Raw genomic sequence first — 25,861 nt, 5'->3', positions numbered from 1 at the left:
GTTAATCATGCAATGTTGCTGCTTACTTTTTCTTGAATTACTTAAAATAATGAGGATAATACTGATACTACTACTAATAATAGTGATAATGATAGCAACTGTAATAATAGCTGTAGTTGTAATAGCAACAGTAATAATAATGGTAGTTCTATTTTTCTGCTGCTGCTACTATTACTACTTCTTCTGTTACTACCCCCAATATTAGTAGTAGGCAATACCAATAATAATAAAAATACAGTTTTAGTTGGTAGCAGTTGCAATAGTAGTAGTTTTGTTGTTAATAATAGTAAAATTAACAACTACAGCAATAATAATAAAAATAATATATAGAATCATAGATAGGTAACTGTGAATAATAGGGATCTGTGGTCTGAATGACATCAAATACATAACAAGAGCAAAGCTGGAGTTGTCTATAATATCACACAGAACGATTGCACCAAGAATCCCAGAAAATATAACATGGACATCCCTCCCTGTCTCAAATGTAACAAATATATACCTGACCTTTAGATGTTCACCCCAATCCCTTTGTGTGCCTTCCCTTCCTCCACTCCCAAACTTGTGCTCATTGCTGTCTATAAGTGCAGCGGGCCAGCGGTGCACTGACAGACTTTCAGACAGCTGTTTGAGAGCAGCCTACTTCACTGTGAATTAGCAATAGTGGAAAACACTCATGTTTCCCGCTGTTTCGATGTCATTGCAGTTATTAACCAGATTTGGAATCAGTTCTTCACGCTAGTGGCCAGGGCAAGCTCTAGGGTGGTGCGACCAGTGCCACTGCACCGGGTGCTGACTTCGGTGGGGGGTAGGGGGGGCGCGGTGTTTGCAAGTTTATTGTGGTTTTAAAGCACCTGCTATAGTGTTCCATGCATCCAGCAAATTCCAGGTAACAATAAAAGTATCAAAACAACTATGGTGATTAATATCTTCCTGGAGAGAAATCGCAGTTTTGACTCATTGTAAGGTAGTGCAGAGGGTTAATAAGCCTGATGCAAGGAGCGTGTACCATGCAGAACACAAACTGCATATAATGTAAATAAGTCAGTGGGTTACTACTTTTAAAAGAGTTATCCTTTTTGTTACTTGCAATTTAGAAGGTAAACCCCTAATATAGAACAGGGAGCTATTAACTCTCATGCAAGAGCAGCATGCACATTGCAAAGTATAGATTAGAGCAAAGATTAATGTTGCAAAAAGGGGTAATTTGGGTAGAAATCAATTCTTATTATTAAAGAGAACCCCCAACTATGGTGTTCGTTTTTCAATTTTGAATTTATACTTCTCTAGACCAGGCACTCCTACGGTTCACTGACAGAATATCGATGGTAAAAAAATCGATGGTAAAAATATCGAAAAAAGTATATAGTTAGTAAAAATATTGACTCCTTATACTTAAACAGGTAAGTACAGAAATATTGAATCAATAGTATTGAAGTTAAAAATATAGATGTTACAAATTTTGATATAAAAATACAGATACAATTAAGTAATATATATTAAAAATATAAAATTGTAATATTATCTTCATCAAAATAAAATAAATGTAATATATATTTTAACTAAATATAAAAATTAAACTTAATTAAAAAATATAAACACACAAACATAATAATTAATACATATACATATATTTACTTTAACATATTTTATTAACTATTATCTTTATTTAATTTTTAAACTTTTAAATTATAAAAAATAAAATATATACATATATCAATAATTTAAAATGAAAAATATTCTATATTTAATTAAAATGTTAAACATTTAAAACAAAATTAAAATGTACATTTCACAACACAATAAATAAAACAGTAGGGAAAATATTGGATGGCAAAACAATTAAATGTACTATTCCAACTGCAATAAGTGCAACAGTAGGAAAAGTGTTAGATAGCGGAGGGGTACAAATTACTATTTCTGCTCCGAAGAGTGCAACAGTAGGGTAAGTGTTGGATAGCGTAGGGGTAACATTTACTGTTCCCACTCCATTGAGTGCAAATGTAGGGTAAATGTTGGATAGTAGAAACATTAAATATTGCTTTTTCCGCTCTAAAGAGTGCAACAGTAGGGTAAGTGTTGGATAGCAGAGGGGTAAAATTTACTATTCCAACTCCATTGAGTGCAAATGTAGGGTAAATGTTGGATAGTAGAAGAATTACATTTTCTATTCCAACTCCAGTGATTGTAAAAGTAGGGAAAGTGCTGCATAGTGAAGGGGTAACAATTACTATTCCCACTCCAGTGAGTGCAACAGTAGGGAAAGTGCTGGATAGCGAAGGGGTAAAAATTACTATTCTCCCTCCAGTGAGTGCAACTGTAGGGAAAGTATTGGATAGCGGAGGGGTAAAAAATACTATTCCCACTCCAGTTAGTGCAACAGTAGGTAAAGTATTGGCTAGCAGAGGGGCAAAAATTACTATTCCCACTCCAGTGAGTGCAACAGTAAGGAAAATGCTGGATATTGGAGGGGTAAACATTACTATTCCCATGCCAGTGAATCCAACAGTAAGGAACGTGCTAGATAGCGGAGGGGTAAAAATTACTATTTCCACTCCTGTGAGTGCAACAGTAGGGAAAGTGCTGGATAGGGGAAGGGTAAAAATTACTATTCCAACTTCAAAGAGTGCAACAGTAGGGAAAGTATTGGATAGGAAAAATACTAATTACTTTTAAACAATAAAACAAAATCATCTTAAAAATAAATAAACAATATTCTAAAAATATACAATTAAATATATTAAACATATAAAAAGAACACATATTATAATGTTAATTACATACAAATATGATATAAAAAATACATTTATAAATAATATTTATTTAAAAGGAACAAATATTCACGAACAAATTATTTAAAAAATAAATGTATTTATTATTTCCTACCCTATAACTTCACACCAATAAAAAACACACCAACATTTTTATTGAAATGTATTTACAGTTTGTAAACTTATTTCGGTTTGTTAAAAAAACACAAAAGTTAAAGCAGCATTTACAAAATGGCAAGTAACTATATCACGCATTATGTATAGCAAAGAAACTTAATATGTAGTTGTCACCCTGGACACGACAAATTAAAAAAATAAATAGATAAAAAGTTGATAAAACGGATCAATGATTAAAAAAACTTAAAAAGAGAAAAATAAGTATTGGCTTTGTAATGTTTTAAAAACTATTAACAAATTAGCTACATTACAGGAGTGTTCTTAATTGATCGACATAGTAGACAGTTATAGAGAACTCATATATTTCCATCTAATCACCCATACCCAACCCAGAAACTTGGCAGTAGCCACCACAATCGGCCCTTCAACAGAAGTTTTTAGGATTCTAAAGGCCTCTCTGCTAGATCTAGTACCAAAATTTTTCACATACAGGTTTAAGCCAAGTACGTCTAGGATTAGTATATGCTTCAGAGACAAAGAAAACATGGGCCATGGTTTCACTTGCATCAGGACAAAAGGGACACACACTAGACTTAGTGTTGCCCCACTTAGAAGTAAATTAATGTATTGGCAAGGAACCTACCCTAAACTGATGGAATAGTTTCCTGTCATGTGTAGATGTAATAAGGTCCCAGTATTCCTCCAATTTAGGTTCATGTTTAAGATCAATAAAAGCCTTGTCTAGGAGCCATTTGAACAGGAAGCAAATCGTTTCATGGTAATTTGTTTCCAAAAGACAATGTATTTACATAATTAACATAATCAAAAAAGAATTTAAAATATATTATTAATAAAAAAAGCTAACAAACATGAGTGCACATACTTTAACACTATATTATCCACAACATACACCTAAAATAATGACACAATTACGACTATTAATTACTAAGTAATTAAGTTAAATGAATTAGGAAATAATTAATAATTCATCAATAAAAATTAATGACTTCCCACTCTTCCCACCATTTATACCTATAAACACTACAACCCACACACCTAAAATTATTGACACAATTACCATCATTCATTACTAATTAATTAACTTAAATTAATTAACAACTAATTAATAATTCATCAATAAAAAATAAATTACTTCCCACCCTTCACACCATTTACACCTATAAACACCACAAAATACACCTTAAATGATTTACATAACTACCATAATTAATTACTAATCCAGTGGTCTATTAGGATGGCGGTGGAAAATCACCCTGACCGCCATGGTAGCGGGAAAAGACCGCCCACCAGGACCGTGGCATAACCGCCGGTCTAATTAGTATGCTCTGCCTTCGAAATCTGACCGCGGCGGTACGATTGCAGCCATTAACATTGTGGCGGTTGCTGCTGCCAGCAGCAGTTCGGCAATGTCAAAAGGAGCATGGCCTGCATTTCCCTGCACTGCGTGGCAGGCACTGCACTGTGCCTTCCACCTGGTACAGGGACATGTAGGGGGGTACCATGGGTAACACCCAGTGCACCAACACCCCGCTTCAACATATTGGGGGCCCGCAATGGGCCCCCGGTACCTGCCTCCGCCAGCCTTACATTGGCGCTTCCTCCGAAGCGGAAAGGCTGGCTACTGCCAGCATCATAATCATGCCAGCAGAGCCTGGCCCTGCACGGCCCCATTTTAGCGGTCCAGTTCCAACCACCAGGCAAGCCTGCAGACTGCTACCGGCGGAAAAGTGCGGGCGGAATTTCTCACTGCTGCAGTCAACACCGCCATGCTAATGTGACCAGCGGTTTTCCGGGTTTCGATCGCGGTCAGATGGCCTCCACCAGCCCTCCATCCACCATCCTAATAGACCCCTAATTAATTTAAATTAATTAACAACTAATTATTAAACAATTATTAATACATTAATTTACACATGTAACACTACCACATCACAAGTAAACAAGTATGAATAAATAAAAATTATTCAATACATTTGATATAATTAAATTACTCCTCCCCACTCTATTCCCCTACAAACACACAACCCGCTACAGAACTATAAACGCAAAATTCAAGATTTTTTTTAAATTAACTAATAAAATGTTAACACATATAATAAAAATACAAACAATTCATTAAAAAACAATCATCACACACATATAAAATATATACTAAAGTACATAACACTAATAAAAAAAAATCGATATTTATTTCAGCTTAATTTTTACAAACGATATTAAACACTTCGAAATTTTTAAAATTGATATTACTTACCTAAAATCGATATTCTTGACCATGAGGATTTTACTGTCGATATTCCTGACCCACAATATGTTTACCACAATATTTCTGCAATTCAATATTTTTACCTTGATATTCTTACTCTGCACCATTTCCTATATACTGATTTACAAACGCATGATTGATTATCTCTGTGTAATGTATGTGTGATGCAAAGGGCTCTGACACCCTACACTGGTATAGTAAGTAAATATGTTTATTGCTTGATTATTTAAAATCTTTACAAGAAAAAGCAATAAAGGTACAACACTAATAATAGTTATTTAAAATATCAATAAAAGAGTATATTACAGATCATTTTTTTGTATACAATCAAAAAACAAGGATGCAAAATTAATTCGTCAAAGAAGGCCTTGGAGAATGGCGAGGCAAATAGGGTGAAGGGTATTTTATTGACACTGTCCGAATAGGTGACTATTTCTTCAGTCAGGAGACGATTATCAGTCTGTTGTCAGGGCATATTGGGGTATTAAACTCTGGTGATGTTTTGCTGCCTTTATGAGTGCCTTTTCCACACCATAAATGTACTTTACTGTTCTGACCATAGAGCTTGTGTCTGATGAGTTGAAGCAGGTCAGAATAGCTTCCCTGCAGGTGCGCACCCCTTGCTGTTTCCATTGGGGGCGCAAAAGTTTCAGGCGAATTTCTAGTGTGGTTGCACAGATGCAGATGGTGTGGACCAGGTTTTCAACTGCCAAGCCACATAGCCTGCAGGCCGTGTCACTTGCTTTCCTCATCCGGGGCTTGATAAATGGTAGACATGGGTACCTGGAATAGTTTTTTTGTCTTGGGATTTAGAGCTTCCGCGAGGTACAACTGAGGTCTTTGGTATGTATAGCTGTTCAGTACTGCCAAGGTGTGTTGGTGTTTTGCTAGGGTTGCCCTGTTCTCTAACGATGCTGACATTTTAGATGATTTTGATACCGCCTTTTTGAATTGATCTTGACTTGCTGAGGTCAGCCACAGTCTCGCCAGGCTTAGCATTTCTATAGTATCATTGTGATATTTGTAAGAAGGCGAATGTGGCTTTTTTGCAATCTCCTCTCAAACATAAAAGTTGATAGAGCTGTTGATTTGTGCTGGTGAAGTACTTTGGGAGAGATGAAAGATTTGCCTCTATATGCTAACAAAGATTGTGTCCAGGAGCAAGGTTTCTCTTCCTCTCATCGCTTGACACCCATAGGCTAGGATTGGTACTATTTTTGCTTTAGCAGTTTCAAGAATCGGGATGTAGGAGTGCCACATTTAGATGTCGGAACAGCCCTGCCGAGCCTGCTGCGAGCGCTATCCCTTTCTTTTTGATCTCCTCTTCATGAGACTTGAAAGAACCATCACTGTGAAATTTGAGGCCAAGGTATTTGTAGCTGTCTATTTCGTCTATTCTGCTCCACCCCCAGATACCAGCTGGTCTTCCCTTTAAGAGCCTTTCTCCCAGATATCATTATTTAGTTTTTTTTACAGTTTATTTTCATCTTGTTGGTCTCAGCGAACTCCTCTGTCACTTTCATGAGACACTGCATCCTGACTCGTGTTCTGCTTAGTATCACCAGATCATCAGCATAGAGGACATTAGATAGCTGAGCAGAGCCTAGTATCAGGTCGTGTGAGTTGGTGGAATCAAGTATTGGCGAAAGATCAGCAAGGAATACATTGAATAACAGCGGTGCTAATACACACCCTTGTTTAAGCCCTTTGGTTGTCGGGATGGCCCTTGAAAGTTTGTCTCCGTTCCCCTGTTTGATCCTTACTCAAGTGTTGGAATATAGGGTTTCTATCGCTCTCAGGCAGTAGGGTGGGATTTGCCAGATTTTCAGTTTTTCCCATAGTCTATTCCGGTGTACTCGTTCAAAAGCAGCCTGAAAGTAAATGTAACAAAGGTAAAGGGTAAGCTTTGAGGCCATACAGTGGTCGACTATGAGTGAGAGAGTAATTATATTTGTTATGGTCCCTGTGTTCCTGGTGAACCCTTTTGGTTGTGGGGGATGACAGAGTTCGAGTCGGCCCAGTCCCTGAGGTGCCCAAGTAGGACTCTGGCACAATATTTGGCTCCTTATCAATCAGGGCTATCAGCCTATAGATTCCTGGGGTAAGTTTATTCCCTCTATTGAAAATTGATGAGATGATGGAACCTCTCCAGGAGGGTGGGATGATCCCCCATTTGGCCCTGGAGCCCGAATGTACTGCCCCTTAGTTATTTGTCGCTGCACCTCTTCAAGCTTAATTTGAGTGATCCTTGGCTTGCCTGCCCCCCGATTCTGTGCCAGTCTGCGATCCGGTCCTATGTTGTCTGGTTCGTTCTCGTGCAGATTTAGATTTATATCTGCTTGACAGTTAAAATGGGCTGATAGAAAAGCAGCCCAATCGGATTCTGATACATTTGAGCCTAACTTCCTATGGGTGGGAATTGTCAAGGAGTTTACTGTGTGCCAAAAGTTCCTCGTGTTGTTATGCTTGAGGTCCCAAATAAGTCTTGCCTAAAAGGTGTTGGTGTTTTATTTTTTGATTGCCCATTTTGCACTCCTGAAACCCCACTTTGCTCCTTTCAGGGTGGCACTATTTATTTAATTTGAGGAGTTGTGTTGGACTGCTCTCAAAGCCTTATTGACTTCCTACTTTAGATGTTTTAGCCTAGCCATCCTATATGAGTTGCAGCTAGGTGAGAGGGTATGTTCAAGATGCCTTATTCTGAGGTTCACTTTGGTGGGGAACTGTTCTGTATAATTGGTAGGGAATTGAACGCATTTATCCGTGATTGAGCATTTGAATTGTTGGGAATTTTTCCAGGTGACAAGTTGCTTTGTGTTCCAGTTTTTCGATTGTGTACGAAGTCCACTTTATTCTTTTTAAGTTAATTGAATATTTTGTTCCGGCTAAGTCTACTGAATGCTTATTCTCGTTGAAGACATAATCAGTACCAACTCCTGAGGTAAGTGGTCACTTTCCGGTCTTGAGCCCATTTTGTATGAAAGAGCTAGAAGTAGCAGGGGGAGAGACACTACTGTGTGATCTGTTAATGAGTTCCTACGTTGGGAGTGTAACAAAAAGGCTGGAGGGATATTTTCATTGATGTGGCCATTTAGGACTCGTAACTCCAGATGCTCCAGTTTCCCGACCAGGGTTGGCCCATTTGGTCCTTCCTCCTTGTGCCTAGTTGGATTTGTTTGGGGATGTCATAGTCCCGTTCCTGGGTCTCAGTAACTTCACCTTTAATGGTGTGGCCTGTTAGTGTCATATTAAAACAGCCTGCCAATATTAATGGAATTTTTGGATTGTCACCTTCCAGGTCAGCGATGAGGTTTTCTAGCTGTTTTGACAGCTCTGTGCGATCATTCCTCATTGGTGGTATGTAGATGTTTATCTGCGTAAAGCGCTGGTTTTTCCCCATGATTGTAAGGGTTAGATGTATTGTCTGAAATCTATCATGTTCCGACGTTGGAGCAGTGTAACTCATTGTGAGTACTGTTGATAAGTATACTCCTAGGCCACCTTTGCATCGTCCAAATTTTGCTTCCCTATTAGCTAGGATCAGGATGTGGGAGAATCCCAGAATTCAGATGGGTTCTGGTGTCCAGGTTTCCTGAAGGGCTAATATTGAGAAAGATTGAAAGTATCCCAGTATATCAGGATTGCTGATCTTTCAGCCCATGGATATTCCACAAGCAGAGGCTTACTTTAGAGGTGGTCTATTTCGGTCCAGTGCTCAAGGCTGTAATTCAATTGATTATTCAATCTATTGCTGTTAACTGGTTGATGGTACTCGCGACCCATCTCGTGACACATCCCCATTCATTGGTTATCTCCTCCACCCTCTGATGAGTCTGGGGTGGGTATATGGGTCCTTTATCTGGATTAGGAGAGGTACATGGCGCTCCAAATGTGTAGCTCGTGCAGGTCTCCGTTTTGCAATCAGTGCGTTTTCTATCCATGGAAGTGGTAGTGGGTACCCAGGGTCAAGATGAATTTCCACTAGGATCCCCCAGTCCATGAATTGTTTACTTTTGATCTGTATTTTTATAGCGGTGTCTGCCGATTTCCAGGGGGACTTTAGTTGAGTTGCTGTGTTGTCCTATTCCAGGGTCGATGAATTGGACCGATTCAATTTTGGCTGATCAGTCCCATGCTAAAAACACGATCTGCCTCATGAGTCTGAGGCTGTTCCCGTGGTTTAAGATGTCGTCCTTTCCCCCTGAACGGTAATTTGGATGAAGCAGGGTAATGCTTGTGAGCCCCTTGTCACAGTTTCTTTGGGCATCCTACTCTAGCTGCTCTGGGTAGTTTGGGGCCCAACCCTCTTGATGATCGATTACATGAACAGGATCTGCAATTTGTCTTTCAAACCCAGGTGGTACCCTCCCGCTCCTGTTACTCACATCTAATGCAGATGAATTTTGAGTTGCTGCATTAACCACAGGTGTTTGAGTAGATGCTGTTCCTTGTGTGCTATTAGTGGTCATCCATGCTGGTCCACTGTTCCTGCTCCTGTTTACTATGTGATTCCCAAAAAGGTTTAAATTGATGAAGTCCTGACAGGCCTGAGGCATGTGACAACAGTTTAGCCCTGTTTCAGTGTTGCCTATTATCCTTACTAGATGGGGTGTTGGGTCGTATTTGATTGAGCACAGACACGAGGTAGGTCTTGTATATAGTTTTTTAATAGGATGTGGTCCAAGTGCTACTCCCCAATACTGTGCACCCTTTTTGTCTCCTTGGCTATCTGTGCTGGTAGGTATTAGTCTACTCTCACCCCCTTTGTCTTCGTTGGTGTGCCCTACTTGTTGTGCATTGTCATCCTTGACTGCATTTGGCAGGCATGTCTTAGGTGAATGGTCTAATGAGGTCATTGTGAAGTTTTGACCTTGAGTCCCATTGGGGGACACCATTGATGTTGAGGTATTGTGCTGCGGTTAATTTATTCACAGGAAGAGTTTTTAGCTGGGGGTTCACTGTGGACGTCTGTGTTTCTTATGTTGGGCTGAGTAAACAAAATATGGTCTGTCAGCCAAGTTGGTTTGGACAATTATTTGTTTTGAGATTTCCTTTTTATGCTCCTTTTGTGCTCTTTCCTGTTGAGCCGGTGGATTCATGGTTCTCCTTTTTAAGTTAATTGGTGTTGTGAAGGGGCAATTGTGTTTCCTCCAGGTCCAATGGTTGCTTCTTCTTTTTTATCTGATGAAGTCCCTGTCACGTTAACTTTGCTTCCTAAGCTTCTGTTCCATGTGGAAAACTCTTCCTGGGCCATACCTTGACTAATGACTGGAAATGGTTGCATGTCTTCATGGGACAGTTGGTAGTCACCTCTTGAGGATAAGCCACTGTTTATTTTTGGTTATTTTTGTGGCTTTTAGGTACTCTAGGAATTCCCCCAGGACTTTAGGAAGTGAGAATAATTCCTTCAGAATTGGGGAACATGTACATTTTGGGGTAAGGTTTGTTGTTTTATCTTAAGCTCTTTTAATCAAGTTGTTCAGGTCGGCTATTTTCTGGTCTATTCCAGACACATAGATTGCGACTGCATTCAAGACCCTGATTTGAATATGCATTTTAAGTGAGTAGTATGTTAGTGTGTTGACCATTGTTTGGATTGTACTCAACAGAGAAGGGCAGGTCCCATTTCCCAGTTGGTCCAATGGATCCCCGACGGCTGAGAGATGTGGACTCCCTTGGTCGGAGTAGTTGAGTCCTTATTCAGCTTCTAATCCTTTGCTCCGTTGTTTTTTTTTCATAATTTGGGCTACGGAAAGTGTTTTTCTCACACTCTATACTTGAACTTCCAGAACTTTTCTAATCCTTAATCTTATCTTGGGGTGAGTTGTCTGGTCAAAGGGACTTTGCCTTGTGTTTAGTCTGGGCACTGGATTTGATTGCTGTTGATCAGGCTCGTAGGGACATGAATCTAGGCTTCCGGGGTAGATTTGTGAGCAGCGGCTTCCAGAGTCCAGGTGGAAGCTCAGGGCTGCCACTACAGGACTGATATGGTCTTCCCCCTTTGTGGTCCGTGCTTTGGTGTTGGAATTTAAACTGGTCTTACATCGTTGACTTTCAATTAAGGTTAGTTCTTGTGTGCCAGGGCAGTCGTTATTACCTGCATGGTGGCTCAAGTGTGCACTGACGACGATATTCAAACAATTTTTGTTTCCAGTTGAGACTGAGACTGAGGCTGGGTCAAGATCTCAATTGGGGCCAATTGCTTTATGATTGTCGGTGTAAGTGGGACCCCCTCAATGGTTTGAGGGGTAGTTGAAAAGATGGCGCTGGCTGCGACTTTCAGTAGCTTACATTTTTCTGTGATCCTGGGCTAATCCCTTGAAGTCCTTAAGCCCCCGGGGGCTATGTCAATGCTCACAAGAGGTGTTGTACTGGCTGGGGTCTTTTTCCATTGGTTACCTCCCTGTTGTGGTGTCCTTCTTTACTTTTCTGACCTCATAGTGGGGCAGTTCCTTATAGCCCTTGTATCCCATTGACTGAGCCCTTTCCCTGTCCCCCTGCTGGAGGAGGCAGTTGGAGCAGTCTGCTCTTTGTTTCTGTTGAGCCGCTGTGTCGTGTGTGTTTTTCCAACCTAACTTGCATGGATCCTCAGATCAGTTGATGAGGTGGGTTGACCGGGTGGCAAGCTGGTTTTTTTCTAGGACTGTCTCATGTTGGCTATGTAGCTGAATCACTTGAGGCTTCCTCTGATCAGCAGGGGTTGGCATGATAAGAGGCAGATTGAGTGGGGCCGGTTGTTATAACAGTATTAAAGCATGTTACGCTGTGATGGTGTAGCAGTACGGCAAGTGACGCGCGGTGGTAGGATTGACCCGCCCCCTCCGAATGCGCAAGCCATGGCGACCTGAGCCGGCTGCTTTTCCTGTTCTGAAGAAAGGAGCCTCTTGCCTCTACCCGCCTTGCCTGCTGCAAATATGCCAGCCACCAGCAACCACTGTTGTGCACTATAAGAGCACTATGGGAGGCAGCAGGTGTCCAGTGGTTCCAACAAAGTAGACAGGCAGTGGTGAGGTGCAGCAAAAGGAGGATGGGAGGGAAGGGAGAGGGAATGGAAGAGAAGGGAACGGAAGGGAGGGGAGTGCGGTTGCCTCCTCTGCTGCTGCCTCCCCAATGTGACCACATAACACTTGGCACACAGCGTCGCTCACCTGTCTACCTGCCTGCCCGTTCACTCGCTTTCCTGCCTCGGGGTACTTTGGGGTCGGGCACGTGCAATACTCCACTCGGCGCTAAATATTCTTCCTTCCTCCTGGAGACACGGGAGTTCAGACCACCACTCACTGCTCTTTCGCAGCTCTTCCTCGTTGTGGCTCGGGAATACGCTCTTCCAATATGGTCAATCTTGCCACCCATCCCACCGCTGCATCTCTTCTCATTGCTCCTGCTCTCGTTCTGTATGAGTGCCACTATATAACTAATTATATGCATCTGAGAGAGAGTGGTTATGGAGACTTGATGGGCGCTGTTAAAGGTGGTGGTGAGGGAATCCGTGGTGGAGATGGTCATTGGGGGACGGATACAAACATTGTTGCAACATGTGCCACCAAAGCTAAAGCCAGCTCTGCTAGTGGCGTTCAGTGAGAGCCATGCATAGCAATAACAATAATGATGACAATAATAATGAAAAGAACAAGAAGACGGAAAGAACAACTTCTGGCACTATAACATTAGTTATCACAAAATTCCTCTTCGCAATGCTATATATGGCATGTGTTATTGTGACCACACAGATCTATACAGAAAACCCTTAACAGAATTCTGGGCTTACATGCACAAATGCTAACTCAATGATACCAATGTTGAGTTTCGATCTTCTTTGGAGTGATAACCCAATTCAAGAGAGGAATCTTTCCATGGCACATGCTCTTTCAGTAGGAGGAAAGCCTGGAAATTGGACAGAAATAATAATCACAGATGTGTACCCTGGTTCACTTTTGGGGTTTCTCACTGTTACATCTCTTCTTCAGAGCATTTCAATACATTTTAATGAATATTGCAATTCATCCACTTTTTACATTACATCAGAAATGCACATTTCTGTATTAATGCAGTGGGCTGACAAGTTCCTGAGATTACAGTCACCTAAGATTGTTAACACGGCACACACACAGAGAATTTTTCTCTGGGTCAAAAGTCCTCTATTTCACCTCCTCAAGTGAACTTTTACTGGTTGTTTGATACACTGGGAGAGCAGTCATATAGTAATTTTCTCTGCCAGAAGAAAGTCACCCCTGCCAAGACGTCCCATGAATGATTTTGCATATGGAACCTTTATTAGAGAGAGGTAATAAATACATACCGTTTTTATTATTCTTATTGAATAGGATCTTACACAATGCTTACTTTCAAAGCTGTAAGGTATTTACCTGCAACTTCCTGTGGGTTATTTTCCAAATTTTAGATAGGAAGGTATAGTTATTTCCTGATTCATTTCTTCTAAGAACACATTTACATATCCTCTAATGCTTATACATAATAACACTAAACCATGTATGCATGTAACACTTTATCAAATGTCTTTCGTAGCATAAAGTGCAATTGTTTTAACCAGGGTTTTAAATGGGATATACAAAAGTGAGGGGGGTCTCTCAGAGGGGCATGGCTTAAGAAGCGAAACAAGGACTCCTTTCCAAGAGATGTGGCCTGCATAATTAAGCGTGTGTAAACTAAAATCCTGTGCTTCCCATAGTGTACATATGACCAGTATTTTGTTGCCTCTTTTGTCAGCTTTCCCTTATTGCACCCCAAATTATTTCACAGTAATGGACATGCACCTTAAACAAACCCACCCAACTTAAAGCACTGGTTTTGACTAATAACAAATTAAGTAGTAAGCACTTTACAGACTGTGAATGTGTAAAGGATTTAGACAGCTTATCATGATTTTAATCTAGATTTTTCTGTTAACACAAAGGTTTCTGCAAAAGTGTCATTAGATCAAAAAATAAAGCACTAACTTATCTTACAGCTCTTGTTATAGATTCATTGTTAAAAGGCCTGTCCTTTTATAATCACTAATATGTTTGAGTTATAGTAAGCAACATAGGAAAAAATAGAATGCATGCAGTGAATTCCTTGTCTTCTATACTCTCACAAATCATATTCAGACTGAACCGGGGCCTGATTTCTGCCTTGTATCCCAGAGGAAAGTACACAGAATAGGGGAACTTCCTTCTATCTAGATGCAGAGGACATAATGAGTTTTCAGTGAATTTTATCATGTATTGTTTCTTTCTTCGTTTGAATGACTTTTATAGCGCCACAAATCACTAGATGGTTTCATGCCTTTAGAAAGGTAAAGCTAATAAGCATTAGCAATGTCAATAGGTCTGGCTCTAACGGAATATATTGAATGCTAATGTGAATTAGTACAAGAACATAGTACGTGAATGGACACGAATATGTGTGAAAGCAAAGAACTCTATAATAATATTTGTGATGCTATCAGAGAAAAACAACATGAATTCTGGTACTCTTTTGTAGCAATGCAATGTCACGTGTGTGCCCCTTAAAGTTCAAGCCCCGGAAGCTGGATAAATAAACAAAATGATCACAGCTGTGTGGAGAGCAAACACATGTTTTGCGGAAGCACACAACCTTTGTGCAATCAGAACGTATACTCTTGGCTCCCAACATGTGTGCAAAGCTACAACCTCATTCCTGGGGATGCTCACATTATTGTCTGCAGACAGTTGCTCTGTCAAGTCAGACCTTAAAAAGGATACTACTCGTTGAAGAATACTGGTAAAACCGTCTAATATTTTTCACAAGGTTAGAGATCAACAACTATCAACAAAATAAAATGTGAATATTTCCATGTTTTAGACAAGTTCACACACCATAAACTCAAATCGGCATGCAAGGCAATGTGGGACAAGTTCCCTGAGGAGCCGCCGCACCTACATGCACTACAAAACATATTAGCGAGGGCATCCCGGAAGAAACTGGTATCACGCTTATACAATTCCATTCAGGAGCAATCCCCTATTGTGGTGCCAGGGTCACTGCAATTGTGGAACAATGATCTGATGTCACCCTTGACTGACGAGCAGTGGTCGTTCTGTTGCAGGCAGTTGTTGGAACTCTTTCCAAACTACAAACTTCGACTCATACACTTTAAGTTCCTACATAGGTTCTACCGTACCCCACTAGCGCTCCATCGAATGGGTGTTAGAGAGGATGACAAATGCTGGAGGTGTGGGGAGCAGGGTGCTTCTTTTCTGCATGTGGCTTGGAACTGCTCGGGTCTGTTTGACTACTGGTCAGACGTTTTTGTTGCCATTAATCAAATTCTGCATAGAACAGACACTCCTTCCCCGCTCCTTGGACTTCTGGGGTGAGTGGCACAAACTGAGCCCAAAAGTCGGAAATTGCATGCCCTACTGTTATTGTATGTTAAGAGGCAGATGGCTATGAAATGGGGCCGCAAAGTCCGACCCAAATTTACAGACTGGCTGTCGGATGTGGCATATGGCCACACACAACTTGATGCATATTGGGATCTGATGCCAGCTGCCTCGCGACCGAGGGATATTTGGTAGCCGTTTTTAAAGTGGTCTCACAGCAGAGCGGAATCCCCCCCGGCCGCACCTGACTGTCTTGAAGAGGGATGCCCTACTGCTGTGCTGGGTCTGCCCACCAACTGTGACTGAGCGCCTGTAACACTTTTATACCACAGTGATAACACTATGGGATGTATCATGCCTGAATATGTTACACTCGTCATTTAAGCATAGCGATGTTATTAGCCATTATGGATGCTCATCTGTGCCTGCACGTTGGGCTATGTCATTTGTTTACCGAAAGTACACGCGCCCTATCTGCTATGTTTCTTTCTCCTACTTTCCTACAAGAGTGCTGAATTATCAAATTGTTTAATGCCTGCACTGTCGTTAGCCGAATTTGTTGACTGGTTTACTAAAAAAATTATCCTTCAGAAATGTAAAGCAACAATGATCACAATGCCTGATTATATTGGACAAAACTATATAAATGTTCTATGAAAGTGCTGTATTTTACTATGCAAGCTTCAATAAATACATTATAAAAAAATATATATATTTCCATGTTTTGTTTGAGGGAACCTGCCCATGACGTTACTAATGGATTCAAGCTAGTCTGGCTGATACGGGGTGAAACCCGAAACCAGTCCCAGGGTGCTTGTTTCTGGTCCACGGAGGACCTAGCCTGGCAATTCGGGCTAGACTTTTCCCATGAGTAACTGGAACAAAACTAATTTGGATATGGCTGGTCCAAACTGGAATGGCTTCGTCAGCAGAGGAACAATGAGTGTTTAAACCGAGATCTGTGGCTGGGAGAGTGTCTGAAAAGCACCAGTACTGTGTCCATCATTTTACTGTTAGCCCTAAGTGGCCAGGGTATGCCCAGATGTGGGTACCTTGCTCACTTTGCCACTGCATTCAAGCCAGCCTGGCTGATGAGGGGTGAAGCCCCAAAACCGGTCCCAGGACGCTTGTTTCTGGTCCAGGAAGGACCTGGTCAGGCAGTTCGGGTTGGACTGTTCCCATGAGGAACAGGGTCAAGACTGATTTGTATATGACTGGGTCCAAACTGGGGTGGCTTAGTGAGCAAAACCAGAAATTGTGCACCGAATAAGAAGCGAAAACTGATGCTGCATAGCCATATTTAATGCAAATGAGCTGAAAATTTCAGATAATAAACTTCATATATGTACTAATGTAAACTATTGGAAAAAATATTAGTATTTTATGAATTTAAAAACTTTATACGTTAGTATTTTGAAAATGCAATAATGTTTTATAATTACATGTGATCTTTGCAATCCAACAAATAACCTATTCTGCGTGCCTATAAGTTGAAAGGATTTTTTAGAATATTGATGTCCCCTATGAAATGTATATTTCCATTACCTTATATTCTGCATATTTTAAATTAACTTTATTCCAATTCCAATTCCCAAAATTCTTTATTTCGGCCACAAGTGCCATAAAAGATGCAATAAAAAAAAAACAGTACATACTTTTAAAACACAATATTTACAATAAAAGTAGAAATGGCCTGCTAGGCCTGCATAGGTACAGAATACAAAATAGTGTAAGTCAGGGGGACATTTTCTTCCTTATTATCCATGCTGCCATTAGAAATTTTGAGACCGCAAACACAATATGGCCCAGAGTATTAGTCTTCAAAACCCTGTAAGCCTGTGGGTACTTCCTAAAACCCAAGTTCCGACACAAGGGTGCTATCCAGCGCCTCCTCGGGCTCCGGTAAGCATGACAACAAAACATAATGTGCAGATCATCTTCGTCGTGGGCTTTACAGCATGGACAGAGTTTGTCACCCCCTGCAGACCATTTATAAGTAAAAACTTTGGTGGGTAGTGTACCAAACCTCCATTGCAGGAACAATTTCCTTGCCAAGAGAGGAAAAATAAAATCCATAAAAGGTTCAAATACGTAGGAATTTTTGGATTCTAAAAAACGTCCCGTCAAGGTGCCACTATCATGAGCATTAACCATGGCAGCAAGGTGTTTGTTCTTGTACAGCTGGGCAAGGGTTTTTCGCGAAATCCTTTGGCATCCCTGAGCTGGGTCATCCCATAAGTCTGGCAGGTTCAAGCTAAACAATTCCGACTTGATAAATGCCAGCCAGGGAATTTTGCTGTTGGCATTCAGCCTCATGACGTGAATAAGGTCCTGTCTATAGTGATGCAGTTCCTCGGTGGTCCAAATCCGATGCCAGAACTTCACAGGCTTGGACAGAAGATCCTCAGCAATAGAAGGAAGGCCCAGGTCGAGTCTTAAGGGGAGGAGTGGCGTACCTTGCGAAAGCGCAAGTAGGCGTCTGAGAAAACAATTTTCCACCCCTGCCATGACCTTGCCTGCTTTGTGACCCCACAGCTCACTGCCATAAGAGGCTGCTGCCTTCGCTTGTGACCTGTAAGTTTCCAGGGCCGGGCTTACAGGCTTAAAGGAGGACTTATTGGCCACCTTCAGGAGTGCGCCCGACAGCTGGGAGAGTTTCAGCCTAGATCTAGCTACCTGGGAGTCCCATGACAGGTTTTCTTGCAATGATACCCCCAGATATATAAAGGTCGAGACCCTCTCAAGAGTGGTATCCCCCAGTGTAGGGTTGGGTCTGGTTTTGGTGGGGGGGTTGAAGATCATGAACTTAGTTTTTCCCGTGTTCACCTCCAACCCATGCTGGCGACAAAAAATGCCAAAACCGTCCACAATCCTCTGTATCCCCATAGTGGATTTGGAAAGCAGGAGGGTGTCGTCGGCAAACATTATTGCCGGGACCCTCCTGCCTGCCAGGAGCGGGGCGTCATTGTCTTTAACAGCGTCAAGATGTTGAATGACGCTGTTGATGTACAGACAGAACAGGGTCGGGGCCAGGACACAACCCTGTCTGACGCCTCGGCGGACCGGGAATTTGCCCGAAAGCTTTCCATCCCTCCCACACCTTACTTATGCAAAGTTGTTCTCATGCAACCTGATGATGATACTAAGAAGGTGGGGGGGTACTCCTAGGTTGTTCAGAACCTCCCATAGCTTGCCTCTAGGGACGAGGTCAAAGGCTGACCTCAGGTCCACGAAGACCATGTACAACCGTCCTCCCTCCAGCGTGACCGTCTTCCAATATAGGAGAAGGAGGCGGAAAATTTGGTCCATGGTCGACGTGTTCTTCCTGAAGCCAGCCTGAAGGGGGCTCATGATGTCGTTGTCCTCCACCCAGTCTGTAAGATGGTTTAAAATGAGGCGCGCAAAAATCTTTTGGGGGACATCAATTAGGCTAATGGGCCTGTAATTGGCGGGGAGCAGAGTAGATTCCTTCTTGTGGATTGGAACAATCTCTGCCCCCAGCCATGACCCGGGGATCGCCATACCTCCTAAGATGGCATTAAAAAGGATAAGAAGGTATGGGCCCCAGATATCCGGGTGGTGCCTAAAGAGGTCCCCGGGTAACCTATCCAGGCCTGGCGCCTTCCCCAATGGTAAATGCTCCAGGGCAACTTCCACTTCCCCCAAGGATAGTTCCATACCAGAAACCTGGGAGCCCGGAGGGACTTGGAAAACTATGTCAGGGCAAGAGTCAGTGTCATGATAAAGTACCCCGAAATAGGCCTCCCAAACCGCGGGGGCAATATTAGGTTCGATTGCTTTATTGAGCTCCCCTGTCCCATTGTTTACAAGGGCCCAAAATTTCCGGGAATCCCTGGCTTTTAGGGCATCATGGAGATCCTGCCAGTGGTTCCAGTCCCACTCGGCCCTGGCAGTCACCATCACTGATTTATAGTATTTCCTGAGGTCACATACCTTGGCCTTATTGGACCCCTCTTTAATTGCAGCAATAAGCTCAGATTTTGCTGCCCTACAGGAGGAGGTATACCAGGTGGGAACATGAGTCTTTTTCTTTCGAGTAGGCACCACCGGGTGGAAAACCTCAGCCAGATCCCTCACTAGGTCCTGGTGTATATTACCCAGTTTCTCATTAAATTCTGGGATCCTTGGCTCAACCAGAAGTGCGTCCACCTCCATGAACCTTGGGAGTGCCCGCTCATATAGATTGATAATGGCCTCTTCTGAGCTCACCAGCTTCCCCCACTTGACCCGGCGCCTATTTGTCGTGAGGCGCAGTTCCCCCACGTCTTCCCCTCGCTCTACTAGGGATACAGCCGTCGAGGGGAGAGGGCACTGGATGTTTAGACAGAGGGCATTGTGATCACTATCTGCCCTGTTTAACACCACAAAGTCAAGTACTTTTGGCCAGAGTGTAATGTCCACCATGATGTAATCTAGCCTCGACTCATGGCCCCTTCTGTTGAAGGTGCACACTGAGGGGGTATCGGAAGGAGTACGACCATTACAGGCCCTCAGTGCGCAATTCAAGGTGAGGGACATGAGCTGAAGTGCTAGGGGGGACCAGGCTTTGGGGTGGGGAGAGGACGAGGGTGGCACCCCCCAATGATCATCCTCGGCCGTAAGGGCACCATCCAATAACCCCTCCAGAGGTTCAAAGTGGCAATTGAAGTCTCCTCCAAGCACCACCTTGAGGTCTCCTGGAAGTTGGCCCAGAAAGGAGGACAAGTCGTTTATGGTTGGTGATTCATTTAGTGAGGCTACTGGACGCGAGTAGACGTTAACAATGGCCCACGATGGTTTGCCGGGCCATGTAAGCCGAACACACTGAATGTCCTGCGAAGACGTGTGGACCTGCTCCGCCCGGCACCCAGTGTGACTCGCAATCCAGATTGCCAAGCCACCCGATGGCCTCCCCCTCCCACTCCATTTGGCAGGGATTTCAAATATTTCGAACCCTCTCCTGGACTGGGTATCCCTCGCCCATGTTTCTTGGAAGAGGAGAATGTCACTGCCAGCTATTAGCTGATCCCACTCCGGTAGACCCTCCTTATTTGCAATTCCTGCCACATTCCAGGAGAGAATTCTCAACCCCTGGTCAGGAGGCAGGCCACCTTGGCTTCCAGATGGTGGTTGCACAGCGACCAAGGGTAGATTAGTATCTAGGGGGCCAGTGCAACAAACCGCGCTGGCAGAAGGCCCGACCAAGTCCGCCACCCCAGATTGCAGAATGTGGGCAGTGCTGATATTAGGAAAGGGTCCCAGTTGTCCCGCACTATCAGCCGTATCAGCCGTGGCAGGCAGTCGCTCTTTGGCGTTATCATGCCGATTAGGATCAGTCACAGGGGCTGTGCCCGTACCCACGAGGCTTTGCACCACCTCATCCAACCTCTTCCCAGGGCCAGAAAAAATTTCCCTGGCTTGTGGTCAATCGACCTGATCCAAGCAGGAAAATCTGTTAGGATGTATAAAATTGGTCTGGGCAGGTGGTAGATAATGCCTAGGTCTGTAACGCGAGCCATCCACAGCAAAGCCTACTCTAGTCCACCCCTTCTTGCTCCCTGTCACCGTGTTACTGTCACTAGGGTAGAAATATAAGAGGGGTACTAACTCAATATTGGACTTATCAGGCCTTACAAGCCAGTTGCAGATGTAGTTTGCAACATGTGGGCTTTTGAAGCTTAGGATGATGCAGTCCCCTATCCTATTCTTTGGGGTAGTACCAATCCATGGTATCCTCCTTACCATCAAGAGCTCGCCTTTCAGGTTCGGAGGCAGCGGCCTATTGATACTAAGCCAACTGATAGCCTTATTACGTAAAGAATCTTGGGTCTCCTTTGTACCACCGGTTAGCTCAGGAACTCCTACCATAATTGCCGTATAGGGGACCGCTTCTGGCGGCAAGTTAACCACCCTGCGCCTATCGGGCGGGGGAGCGATACCACCAGTCGGTGCATTGGTGGCACCCGCTACCCCCCCCGGTTGCGGCGCAGGAGGCGGCTTGGATCTCCTGGGAGCCGGGACAGGGGGCCTAGGCGCTAGAGGTAACAAGGGGCGCGCCTGGGAAGCAGACGCACCGATTGTGCTCAGCGATACCCTATTAGGGGCCTTAGACGTCGCAAGAGACAAAGATCTATTCCCATGTGGATCCCCGGTGGCTGTAGGAACATTTACAACTGGCCCCGGGCTTTTTCCAATATGGTTATTTCCCAGTGACTGAAGTCGATTCTCTATGGCATCCAATCTCACTGCAATGGGGGTTAGCAGATTTTTAATAATAGCTGCGAGTGAGTTAATTATTGTATCTGCACTGTTTGAACTTGCCCCCCCAAAAATGAATGGGCCCGGCGGCAATGGAAGTAAGAGCGGGGCAAGAGAGCCCCCGAGATCTGACCTAGAGCCCGCTACGCTAAGATCAGGGGAAAGCGAAATATCTGTGCTATCTTCATGGGTTGATTCGACTATATCAACTCTTGCCCTTTTGCCCCCTTTGATTCCCTAGACCTTTTCCTTTTTGGCGGATGTTCCACCCAACTGTCTGCAGGTTCTAAAGGGAGCTCAACCTGTCCCGCTTCAAGCATGTCTATTCCCATATTATCCGACGTGGGGGAATGGTTGGTAGTCCCAAGTGGGCGGGGGGAGTTCCTATCCCTCTGTGTTAGGGGAGTTCTAAATTGCTGGAGGACCGACTCAATTGTCTGATCTATACTGTCGAGTAGTGACATGTGGGTAGCGTCCAGGGGGATCGGTGTACTAGCATCTGTTGAGGATGTTTCCCCATGGTCCTGAAAGACGCTTTCAGGACCCATCAGGAGGTGAGAGTCTGTAGATGAGTGACAAGTGCTAATTTGGGAGCTCGCTTTTGGGAAGAATTTCTCCAGAGTACTTAAGCCTTGATGAGCCGACTTGCTCCGTAAAGTTCTGGTCGCCATTGCGGGGTAAGTTACAAGGGACACGAGCTGGAAGCGTTAGAGGGGTGGCCCGGTCCGGTCTCTCCCGGCCTCTAACGGCCTAGAACGGCCCGCTCTTTGCCCGGTCTTCGCCCCGGTGACCGCCCCGCGCGCGTCCCGCGGTGCGCGTGAGGAGGTTCACCTAAGTATGATAATGGGGCGTGTCACTGGGAGGGGGCGCGAGGCGCGGCGGGAAGAGGAACCAGCTGGCGTTGACAGATGGACTGCTGGTCCTCGCAGTCCCGCTCGCCTGCGCCTCTCACCTCCGCTGCGGCCAGACTTTGCAGGTAACGTTCCCCCAAGTGGGCGTTGGCTCCCAACCACTCCTGTGGCGAGCAAGGCAGCAAAACAGAACAAACTCCTCACTCGAGCGGCTCCCGCGAAGCGGGGGCCGCGAGGAGTAAAGAACACTTCCAGTCAGGGGGGCGTGGCACTGGGAGGGGGCGCGAGGCGCGGCGGGAAGAGGAACCAGCTGGCGTTGACAGATGGACTGCTGGTCCTCGCAGTCCCGCTCGCCTGCGCCTCTCACCTCCGCTGCGGCCAGACTTTGCAGGTAACGTTCCCCCAAGTGGGCGTTGGCTCCCAACCACTCCTGTGGCGAGCAAGGCAGCAAAACAGAACAAACTCCTCACTCGAGCGGCACCCGCGAAGCGGGGGCCGCGAGGAGTAAAGAACACTTCCAGTCAGGGGGGCGTGGCACTGGGAGGGGGCGCGAGGCGCGGCGGGAAGAGGAACCAGCTGGCGTTGACAGATGGACTGCTGGTCCTCGCAGTCCCGCTCGCCTGCGCCTCTCACCTCCGCTGCGGCCGGACTTTGCAGGTAACGTTCCCCCAAGTGGGCGTTGGCTCCCAACCACTCCTGTGGCGAGCAAGGCAGCAAAACAGAACAAACTCCTCACTCGAGCGGCACCCGCGAAGCGGGGGCCGCGAGGAGTAAAGAACACTTCCAGTCAGGGGGGCGTGGCACTGGGAGGGGGCGCGAGGCGCGGCGGGAAGAGGAACCAGCTGGCGTTGACAGATGGACTGCTGGTCCTCGCAGTCCCGCTCGCCTGCGCCTCTCACCTCCGCTGCGGCCGGACTTTGCAGGTAACGTTCCCCCAAGTGGGCGTTGGCTCCCAACCACTCCTGTGGCGAGCAAGGCAGCAAAACAGAACAAACTCCTCACTCGAGCGGCTCCCGCGAAGCGGGGGCCGCGAGGAGTAAAGAACACTTCCAGTCAGGGGGGCGTGGCACTGGGAGGGGGCGCGAGGCGCGGCGGGAAGAGGAACCAGCTGGCGTTGACAGATGGACTGCTGGTCCTCGCAGTCCCGCTCGCCTGCGCCTCTCACCTCCGCTGCGGCCGGACTTTGCAGGTAACGTTCCCCCAAGTGGGCGTTGGCTCCCAACCACTCCTGTGGCGAGCAAGGCAGCAAAACAGAACAAACTCCTCACTCGAGCGGCTCCCGCGAAGCGGGGGCCGCGAGGAGTAAAGAACACTTCCAGTCAGGGGGGCGTGGCACTGGGAGGGGGCGCGAGGCGCGGCGGGAAGAGGAACCAGCTGGCGTTGACAGATGGACTGCTGGTCCTCGCAGTCCCGCTCGCCTGCGCCTCTCACCTCCACTGCGGCCGGACTTTGCAGGTAACGTTCCCCCAAGTGGGCGTTGGCTCCCAACCACTCCTGTGGCGAGCAAGGCAGCAAAACCGAACAAACTCCTCACTCGAGCGGCACCCTAATAACTTTATTATAGGCCTGCATTTTTTCCTACTTTGCTTTTCCTAAACTTTCAATGTGAAACAAAATTGTGTCTTATTAGAAGAGTTCTCACTCGCTTACAATGAATTTAGCAACGAAAGTTAATACTTTTTGAACATCGGCTTTGGGAAACTGTCCTCCTGAACTCACTCATGTGGCTGTTGCTATAGGATCATTGTTTAGATGTTTACATATACCAGTTTATCTGACAAATTACGTGATCAGTACCACCTCTTTCTATAATATGTGTCTTCCATTATGCCGTGTGACAATCATCTTATACGAACTGACCAATGGACTGAGTGGTCTGACACAATGAGGTTGATAGAGCGCGCAGGTCACCAGACTATAAATTTACCAATACTCACCTGGGCCCATAATTCAATTTCACCAAGTTTATTCAGTCGGGTAACCTACACTCTACTACCAATCTATTTTAGTTTCCCTAATTCCTATACCATTTACTTACCAATCCTTATCACCAATACCTAAGACCACGATGAATCAGGGAGTTTAGAATTATAGGCAAGTAGTCAACATACCATAACATTTGCATTCAATATAATAACCACAGACTCAGGAAAGTTTTAAATTCTTTATCTAATCTTCATCAAAGGCCTAAGCCATAAATTGAAAGAAATCAAACTATCAATAACCAAGATTAGAAACAGTGTATAACTATGCAAGAGATATATTATGCCACCCATTTAGCAAGTTTGAAATAAAGGGAAGGTAATAACAAGGAACATGCTATGTTTAGAAACTGACTTTAACCACTTAACTAAAGGAGGGTAAAGAAAAGGAACATACTAGTATCACTTTCAAGGGAGGGTAGGAAAAAGGACAGAATTTGTGCCATACTTAGTTGTTTAGCATTTTAACTAAAAGGAGGGTTAGAAAAAGGGAACACGCTAATTAAACAGAAAACACAAATTTTCAGTTACCAAGGGAAGGGTAAGAAAAAGGAACATATGCAATCAAAGCTTTAGCAAATTAGGGAGGGTAAAGAAAAGGATGCAAAGTATAATGACAATTACCCACACAGATTTATATTTACATAGAATGGTGTGAAGACCAACCCTGGCCACGGGTTAGTTAAGGACAGAAACCCCGAAAGTTGCAGTTGCCAGTAGGCCAGCAGGTGCAGATTGGAAATCAGGACAGGATAAGCCAGATTTGGATCAGGACAGGACCACCAAAGGTTAAGACCAGCACCTGCAGTTCAGTTGCAACGCCTGTGCAACTCCCTCTCTGCAAGGAATCAGCCAGAACCCCGATTGGGTTACAGTATATACCGGCAAAGTGCTTCGCCTGCACTTCAGCTTCCCAGAACCCCGATTGGGTCAGCGAGTCTGTCTGACAGAGTGCTTCGCAGCCCTCTGTTCTAAATCACCTATTGAGTGCGTTGGGTCAATGATAGGTCAGCTATTCGGACAAGTCAGACGATTTCTCTAGCTAAACCTAGGCTAGTTATACTGTTTTCCAGGTCAGTGTACCACCCCCCAAATGTTGCAAGTGTAAGGATCCCCAATTTCTATTGGACAAAAGAGGAGGAGAGAGCATCACACCAACTAAATTTTAGACTTTTGCCGTCTCCTATTCAAATTTATGTTCACGTCCATCAAATTCAGGTTCTCATGGCTTCTTCATTCCACATAACAA

The sequence above is a fragment of the Lissotriton helveticus genome, chromosome 4_1 (genome assembly GCF_964261635.1).
Source record: "Lissotriton helveticus chromosome 4_1, aLisHel1.1, whole genome shotgun sequence".
Classification (NCBI taxonomy): Eukaryota; Metazoa; Chordata; class Amphibia; order Caudata; family Salamandridae; genus Lissotriton; species Lissotriton helveticus.
The sequence above is the reverse complement of the archived record's forward strand: the minus strand, read 5'-3'. Positions refer to the sequence as shown.